This window comes from Vombatus ursinus, unplaced genomic scaffold (genome assembly GCF_900497805.2).
Source record: "Vombatus ursinus unplaced genomic scaffold, bare-nosed wombat genome assembly UNPS02014770.1, whole genome shotgun sequence".
Lineage (NCBI taxonomy): Eukaryota > Metazoa > Chordata > Mammalia > Diprotodontia > Vombatidae > Vombatus > Vombatus ursinus.
In genome coordinates, this window is record NW_020954548.1 from 14,049,702 (window position 1) to 14,059,590 (window position 9,889).

A 9,889-nucleotide genomic window follows, 5' to 3' on the forward strand; every position below is an offset into this window, starting at 1 on the left:
GGAAATAGAGTTAGTTTTTCATAGCATGTCTACTATGGAAGTGTTTTGCATAACTGCCTATATTGAGTTGCTTGCCTTTTCAATGAGGGTAGGTGGGGAGGGAGAATGGGAGAAAATTTGGAACTTAAAGTTTTAAAAACACATGTTTAAAAAAAGTTTTCACATATAACTGGGAAATAAGAAATACAGGAAATGAGGTACAGAAATCTATCCTGCCCTACAGGAAAATAGAAGGGGAAGGGGATAAGAGAAGGAGGGAAGAAATAGAAGGGATGGCAGACTAGGGGAAGGGGTATTCAGAATGCATGCCATCTTGGGGTGGGAGAGGGGCAAGATGGGGTGAAAATTTGAAACTCAAAATCTTGTGGAAGTAAATGTTGAAAACTAAAAAAAAAAAAAAAAAAAAAAGTCAGTGCCCCTGGCTGAACACAATTCACCAAATGTGGTCTGAAAAGGGCAAGTTAAATGGTACTATTGTAGCCTTAATGTTGAACTCTGTGTGTCTGTAAAACAACCTAAGAACCTAAAAATCACATGAAGCTTTTGACCTTCATATCATGGCTCTAGGTATTTTTTTAGAACTGATGTCTAATTGTATCTCCTACATCATGTTTATGACATTGGTTTTCTAACCCAGATCTAAGACTTCTCCTTAGTTGCTGTTAAATTCTATCTTTTTAGATGTAATGAAATACTTAACAAAGAGAAAAAAAAAGATTATGCATCTCCTTTTCTAGTTGGTTGACTTTCTTTTCATAATCTTCTTGTTTTTCCTTCAATTGTTCCTTTTTTTTTATTTTTCCTCAATCTCTCTCATTTGACTTTTAAAGTCTTTTTTAAGTGCTTCTATGAATTCTTTTTGGGCAGGTGACCATTTGACAGTACTTTTGGGGGTTAAAAAGGCTTTTTTTTTGTTTTCATATCCTCCTCTGAAGACGAACTCTGGTCTTCTCCATTCTCATAGTAACTTTCTATGGTTGGGCTCTTTTTCCTTTGCCTGCTCATTTTTTTTTAATTTACAGCAACTTCTTGTTGTAATCACCTCTAGTACTGAGGTATGAGGCATGGTGTCTCTGGCCTCAGGTCCTTCTCCCGTCTGGCCTGGAACCAAAACCAAGAACTCTGCCCTCCTGTAAGTGTCCCGCCCCACTGGTTCTGCACTCATTGGTTCCTTCTTACCCAGGGTCATGTCTCAGCAACCCAGCTGGGCCTGGCATCCCTTATCAGAGGAGGTTCCCTCAATCTTCCCCTAATCAGATGCCCAACTCCCCACACTATCCAGGAGGTGAAAATTCTTGTGGCTAGGGCTGAGCTCCCAACCAAGCTAGCCCAAAGGTTTGCTGCTTGCTGTTTCAATGGAACTAGTTTGGAAGTGTTTACACTTCACAGGTTTTGTTCCAATCTTCTCTGGTTGTCCCAAGAGGACTACTGTTTTGCCCCAATTCTTGTTTATTTTTACCCCCTCTAGATTCGCTCTGAGGCACTATTTTGTCTTGTTTGTGGGGAAACCTGAGAGCCTGAAATTTTCTGACTTACTCTGCCATCTTCCCACAGTCCTCTCTCACTCTTATCTTTTGTTGGCTGTGCTATACCAAAATTTTATTTGAGTCATTAATTTAAAGTTGTTTGGAAGCGACTATTAGGAGAGGTCAGCTGGGCTGCTGCCTCTATTCTGCCATCTTCGACAATGAAAATTATTTATAAAGGAATCTCCTTACATTATCAATACTATTTCGGTGATCTAATGCTATTGTTTCAGGCAGTCAATCAGACCTTTCTGGCATTCTTTAGGATCAGTTGTCCAAGCAACATTTTTAACATGCTACTTTTTCTTTCCCTTATGTTTTATTTATTACATTTTTAATTTAAAAAGACCCGAAGTAAATTCTAAACCAGTTTTTATGTTCTAATATTCTAGTACTTGCTGCTAAAAAAAAAAAGATAAAAAGGTATCTGCCCAATGAAACACTGTGTAATAGTTTACCTCATTTGATATTGATTAGGTGTGATTTTAAGCACACAATCTCACACATATAGGGAAAACAGGAGAAAAAAAATAGGATCGTTTATCTTAGATGTTATTGAGTCATACCAGACACCAACAAGGAGAACACCACAGGAAAGACAGCCAAAACCAGAAAGGTAAGTATATAGAATCAGCAGAACCCAAGATAAGATAAGTAAAAAATGAATGAAGTATTAACTGATAATGTGATTTGATGCAATGAGATGCAGGAAGGCAAGGTTATTCAATTGCAATAAACCACAAATGAAATCTAACATATTACGGTAGAGCCTCAAAATTACATTATTTTGCATTTCTCCGGCTATTAGTGATTTAAAGTATTTTTTTTCATGTATCTATTGATATATAAGATTTCTTCTTTTGAAAACTGCCTGTTCATATACTTTGACCATTTATCAATTCAGGGATGGTTTTTATTTTAATGAATTTAAATCAGCTCCATTTATGTCTTAGAAATGACAGCTCTATCAGAGAAATTTGCTGCAAAGATTTTTTTCCCCCTCAGTAACCTATTTTCATTATAATTTTACTTGATTGTGTTTAGGTAAAAACTTTTTTTTATTTTATGTAATCAAAATCATCCATTTCACCTCACATGATCCTTTTAATCTCTTATTTGGTAATGAACCCTCCTATCCATATATCTAACAGTTAATTTCTTTATTCATATTATGCTTATTAGTCTGGTTTCTCTAAGAAAGCCAACATATCACCCTCAAAAAGTGATAATTTTATTTCCTCTTTGCTTATACTTCTCTACTCAATTTATTTTGCCTGTCTAATTGGTATATATAGCAATTCTAACACTAAATTGAATAGTAATGTTCATCATGCACATCCTCGCTTTACACTTGATCATAATGGAAAGGCAGCTAGTTAATCTCTATTACCAAAAAAAAAAAAAATGCTAGCTTTTGTTTTAGCCAGATACTACTTATCACATTAAAGAAAGATGCATTTATTTATATATTCTCTAGTATTTTAACAAAAATAGGTGTTATATCTTTTCAAAAAGCATCTTTTGCATCTATTGATATAATCAAATGATTTGTTTTTTCTTTATATTAATGATAAAATATTTATAATTTCCCTAATATTCAACCAGTCCTGTATTGTTCATACAAATTCAACCTAGTAATTATGTATAATCACTGTGATATGTTGCTGTAATGTTTTTACTAATATTTCATTTAAAATGTTTGCTTCCATCAATATTTTGGGAATATTGGTCTATAGTTTTATTCTCTATTTTAACTCACTCTGAATTAGATATCAAAACTACATTTGTGTCATAGAAGAAGTCTGGTAGGACCCCTTGATTTCTTACTTTTTCAAACAATTTATGCAACACTGGAATTAACTGTTCCTCAAATATTTAATTAAAATTAATATGTAAATTCATCTGGTCCTATTCCTTCAAACCACTGTGATTTCATTTATAGTGTTTTCAATTTATTTTTCAAATATCAGGCTATCTGAACCTTCTGTTTCTTGCTTAGTTGATTAGGGAAATTTCTATTTTTCTGAATATTCATCTATTTATATAATCTGTTTAATTATCAAAAAGTTGGGTGAAATAACTCCTAATAATTTCTTTTGTTTCTTTTTCATTAGTTATAACTTGTCCTTTTACATTTTTGGTAACTTATTAACTTGATTTTCTTCTTGATTTTTAAAAAACCAAGTTAGCTAATGGTTTGCTATTTATATATTTAAAAAAGCTCTTGATTTTATTTATTAACTCAATGGATTTTGACTCTCAATTTTATTAATCTCTTCTTTTATGTTCAGGATTCTATTTAAGTGTTTATTTGGAAGTGGGGTTAATTCTAGGGTTTTTTTAAGTGTATGCGCAATGTGTTAGTCTACTTTAACTCTTAAACTGATGAAAGAATTTAGAGGAGCAAAATTTCCCCTAATGGTTGATTTGGCTGCATCACAAAAATGTTGGTAAAACTGCCATGACCTTTAATTAAATAATGAATACTTGATATAATTTGTTCTTTGACCATTCTTTAGGCTTAACTTATTTATTCTTGAATTGATTTGTAATTGTTTCTTGAGAGGTCTTTTATTTAACATAATTTAATAGAAACTATTTATAAAAGACACACCTACTATCTTTTTTGCATTTTCTAATGAAGTTTTTATGCCTTCATAGAGGGTCAATTTGTGTGAAAGAACATGCACAGCTCAGAAACATGTAAATTCCTTCCTATTCTCATTCAGTACTCTACAGAGGTCTATCCCATCAAATTTTTCTAAGACTGGATTCAGGTACCTCACTTCTTTTTTTTTGTTTACTTTTACTTTTTGGTTAGATTCATCTAGCTCAGATAAACAGAGGTTGTCTATTATTGTAATGTTACTCTCTGTAACATTTCTTTAATTTTTCCTTTGAGATTGAGAGGCTATGCCCTTAGATATACAAACGTTTAGTATTGATATTAATTCATTGTCTATGGTAACTTTCAGTAAAATGTGGTTTCCCTGTTGAATTCTTAATTAGGTCTATTCTTGCTGTAGATCTGTCTGAGATCATTGTTTCTACCTTTTCCTTTCTGATGTTAGCAGATATAAAATAGATTTTTCTGCAGTTTCTTATTTTAACTGTATTCATATTTCTGTTTCAAGTGTATTTCTTGTAAACAACATATTGTTAGATTGTGCTTTATTTATTTATTGGTCCAGTCTATTCTCTTCGGTTTCATGAGGGAATTCATCGCATTAACATTCACAGTCATTACTATTAACTGTATATTTCACTGAGTCTTATATATTTCTTTTTTTATTTTTTTGGATAGGCAATGGAGTTAAGTGCCCAGGGTCACACAGCTAGTAAGTGTTAAGTGTCTGAGGTCGGATGTGAATTCAGGTCCTCCTGAATCCAGGGCCCATGCTCTATCCACTGTGCCACCTAGCTGCTCCTTATATATTTCTTTATAAAGAAGAAAACAAGGGTGGAAAAACAAGTGAGCTCAGCACCACTATTCTACGTTTGATATAATCTTAATCTGTTTGTGTTTCCCTGCCCATTCTCTCTTTTCCTCTCCCAGAGCCCAATACCAAACTTTCATGCTTTCCTTATTTTCTTTTAAGCCCTTTTTTGAATAAAACTCCACTTACATAGAGTTTGTATTGCTTTATGACTTATCTTTCCCTTAATATAGACTTCCTCTTATTTCTCCTCCCCTTTTATTTCTCTCCTTTCCTTCCTGGTTCACTGTTGAGTAAAACGTATTTCAGCAAAGGTGGTGCAATGAATAGAATGACAGGCCTGGAACCAGGAAGATTCATCTTCCTGAATTCAAATCTAGCCTCAGACACATACTGTGTCACTCTGGGCAAGTCACTTCATCCTGTTCACCTCAGTTTCCTCATCTGTAAAATAAACTGGAAAAGGAAATGGTCAACCACTCTAGCATCTTTGCTAAGAATATCCCACATGAGGTCAGGAAACATCAGATACAATTGAAAAACCATTGAACAACAACATCCAACTATGTAGATTTCCTTCCCTACTTTGACAAATCCAGATGACAGTGAAATTCATGTGTCAGGTACTTCTCCCACACACACATGGATAATTTCCCCTCCCTTTACATTCTTTTAAAATCATCAAAATATAACACAAGCACTTTCAAGATCTCTGTTTAAGTAGACTCTACTTATGCCCCTGATGATGAAAAGTTATAAGGGTATATATGAACCATCTCCCTATATTAGAACGTAAGCAATTTATTCTTGTTTAGTTCCTTTTGATTGCTCATTCATATTTCCTTTGTACATTTCTTCTGGGGCAGCTAGGTGACATAGTGGATAGAGTGCCACACCTGAAGTCAGGAAGACTCCTCTTCCTGAGTTCAAATCTGGACTGACACTGTGTGATCCTGGGTATGTCACTTAATCCCGTTGGCCTCAGCTACCTCATCTGTAAAATGAGCTGGAGAAAGAAATGGCCAACCATTCCAATATCTTTGCCAAGAAAACCCCAAATGGGATCAGAAAGAGTCAAACACAACTGAAACAACTGAACGACACCATATTTCTTTTACTTCCTCTGTATGTATTTCAGAGTTCCTGCTCAGCTTTGGTCTTTTTGTCAGGAATGACTGGAGGTCCTCTATTCCATTTATGCTCTATTTCCTCCACAGAAGAGTCTTTCACCTCTTTCAAAGGAGTAAAGCAGCATGATTCAGAATCAGGAGTCCTATGGAATTATAATTTGTCATTGTGTGGATCAGGGTTCCTAAGTTGTTCAAAAGTTATTTGTCTTTACCATCTGGTTGTCACTGTACAATTTTCCTGGTTCTGTTCATTTCATTCTGCATCAATTCATACAACTCTTCTTAAGACTTTTCTGAAACCATTGCCTTCATCATTTTTACAGCAAATAGTTTCCATAACATTCATAAAACCATGACTTATTTATCAGTTTTTCAATTGATAGGCACCTCCTCAAATTCCTGATTCAAGAAGAGTTATGAATATTTTTATACATTATTAGAAGTCACTTTGCTTACAATTAATCCCTTCCTTAATCTATCCAACCTTAAATTCTATCTTTTGCCTTCTCTCCTTTCTCCCCTATTTCCTTTTTTTTTGTTCCTTTTTTTTTGTATAAACTTCTACATTACCTTTTCTCACCCCTCAGTGTATTTTTCTTTTTTGTACTTTTGTAAAGATCATTAAGACACCTTGGCCTGGCATCGTGATTAAGTTTCCCCCAATAAAACCTATTCCTTACATGCTGGTGAAAATTGGCCTCTCTTCAGTATCTCAATACCCTCTTGGAGGTGGGACCATCCCTCTGTATCCCATTGATACAGCTTGACAGTCCTCTATTTCATTAAAGATCCATTTTTCCCCTAAAAGACTATATTTAAATTTGCTGGGTAAGTTATTCTTGAGTGTAACCTTATATTCTTTGCTTTCTGGAATACTAAATTCCAAGCCATCTGATCCTTTGGAGTCATGGCTGCTAAATTCTTTGTGATCCTGACTGTGACTCTGTTACTTAAATTCTTTCTTTCTGATTGCTTGAAGGATTTTTCCCCCCATGACTCTGGATTTGGGTTATAACATTCCTGAGAGATTTCATTTTGGTGTTTTTTTGAGGAGGTAATGAATGGATTCTTTCTGTAGCCCTATTCTTCTAAGAGCAGTGGGAAATTTTAAGATCTCTTCAAATATGATGTCTCTGCTATTTTGTTGTCCATGGCTCTCAGATAGTCCAATGATTCTCATAGAGTCATGAAATTTTATTTGGTTCATTCTAATTTTCCAAGGGATTGTTACTTGATCAAGGATTTTTAACTCTCATGCCAGTTTGTTAATTCCCTTTCCAATTCCTTATTGCATAACTTTCATTTTTTCCAAATTTTTATCTCTAGCATTTTCATTTGACTTAAAAAAGTATTTCTAATGTTTTCAACTTTTGCTCTCTTTCTCCCAGGAATTCTAGTTGAATTTGTGCCCACACTGTGCTTATTTTTGAGGCTTTGCTTGTACATGTTTTAGGGTCATTCTCTTCTGTGTTCGTGTCTTTAATGTCCAAATAATCATAATAACTTTTTATTGTAAGGTTCTTTTTGTTTTTTACTCATTCTTCCACCCTCCGCCCTGATTTCAGACTTCATTGTAAGGCTCTGTGTAGTTATGGGTATAATGGATTAGATTACTATTAACCAACTGGATGATTTAGAGAGATGTAACTGCAGGCACCCCTTTAGTCTGGGATTCCTACACTAGTTACTCTGCTGCAATCTCTAGACTAGGTGAGAGTTTTAAAACTGCAAACCCACTCAGCAACTGGGGTGAGAGCCTCAAATCTACTATTTGCTTCTGAATTTTTCCTTGTTCAGTACACAGCCAAGGGCACTCAACCACTCCTCATCCTGGAACTGCTTCTCAATCTGGAATGAAACCCCTAGGTATAGGTCTCCATCTAAGTTCACCGTGGATGTGTAACCCAGAATTGGCTAGTGAGCAACAAAGCTGCCAGCTGGTCCCGATTATGGCAAACTTGAACAAAGATGTTGCTCCACTATATGAGTCTGGGACCTGTTCTTTCTCTTGTGAAGAGGTTCAATCTTCTTTCAGTTACTGAGTGCTGGAATGTCCTGTGTGGCAGACCCTGTCCCTGGTGTCAGCAGAGCTCTCTGTCTGAAGTGCTACACTGATCTGGACTGGAAATATAACTCATTGTGATTATTTCTTAGATTTCCCAAATAGGACTTCATCAGAGGAGTTTGTTAGATGAGTGGCAACTTAAAGAAGAATCAACTATTTCATGCCTTCTGCAAGTTTGTCACAATCTCTGTTATCAAAGATGGATCGGTAGCTCCAAAAACCTGGATTCCAATTCAGCTTTGCTACTCATGATTTGTGTGACCATGGTCAAGTCTTTCCACCTTCCTGGGCCTCAGTTACTCAATTTATCAGAGAGGGTTTGACTAAATGAATTCCAAGATCCCTTTTGATTCTAAACCCTGAAAGTCAGATGGGAGAAGTTGTGGACCCTTTCAGGGGTCTTTTGGTCATGTGTCATCAACTAAAGTCACACTTAGGTCAGTCAAATCTGGAACAGTTGTCCTAGGAGGTTTCTTTTATTTTATTATTTTTTCCAATTAACAATCATTTATTTTCTTTCCTTCCTGATTAACAATAAAGAAATAAATAAATAAAGCCCTCATAAGAAATTTGCACAGTGAAGCAAAGCACATTCTCTCACTGGCCATGTCCAATAATGTATGTTTCATTTAGCATTTTGAGTCCATCACCTCTTCTGGAAGGGGGCTGACAGTGTGTTTCATTTTTAGTTCTCTGAAAAAATCGTTTCTGACCCCTCTACCTTAAAAGTAATGATAACGAATCCTTAATTCTGCTATTAGAGGCTGTTAGTATATTGCAAAGAATACTAAATTAGGAATAAAAGGGCTGAGCTTCAAATAGCACTGGATTTGGAGTCTAAAAACATGGGCAGGGGCAGCTAGGTGGCACAGTGGATACAGAACTGGCCCTGAAGTCAGGAGGGCCTGAGTTCAAATCCAACCTCAGACCAAACACTTGACAGGTACTAGCTCTGTGACCTCGGGCAAGTCACTTAACCCCAATTGCCTTACCAAAAAAATAAATAAATAAAAACAAAGGTGCAAATTCAACCTTGGTTCACTATATGCCTGGGGCAAATCACTAAATCTCTCTTAAGCCTCATTTCCCTCACCTATAAAAAAGAGGGACCAGACTAGAGTATATCTGAAGTCCTTTCTAGTTCTAAATCTAGAATTATGGCTTAGCTGCTTACTACCTGTGTGACTTGAGGGAAGGGTCTCTGAACCTGAATCTCTTCTGTACAATGAAGATGATTAAATAACAATAAAACAACATAACACTTTGAGGTTTGCAAAGCCCATTATATAAACAATATAATTTAATCCACACAACTCAGTAATGTACTTTTATAGGTAGTATTATTATTATTATTATTATTATCTTCATTTTACAAAAAACAAAGCGAGCTCAGCGAGTTTAGGTGGTTTATCTTTAATAACAGTCTATGAGAGAGGGACATAAGATGTGAGCCACAGGCATCATGACTCTCAATTCAGAAAAGGATGTCATCTGTATCAATGGCAGAAATATCCACACTAACAAAATCAAGTATAATTAATATGGAAAAAGAAATTCTTAAAGAAATGAAATATGGTCTTCCCTCTTTATTATGCATGAGTCCTCAATAGGACTCATTTTAGAAAATAACTTTTCTGAAAAAAAAATTTTATTACTTAGAAAAACAAACGAGAAATAAAGTAAAACACACACACACACACACACACACACACACACACACACACACACACA

At 35.2% G+C, this 9,889-nt stretch overlaps 1 protein-coding gene across 8 annotated transcripts in view; it reads right to left on the reverse strand.

The window, feature by feature from the left end:
• Positions 1–9,889, reverse strand: part of CCDC171 (coiled-coil domain containing 171) — a 496,773-nt gene that overhangs the window by 226,109 nt on the left and 260,775 nt on the right. The gene's annotated exons all lie outside the window — the stretch shown is intronic.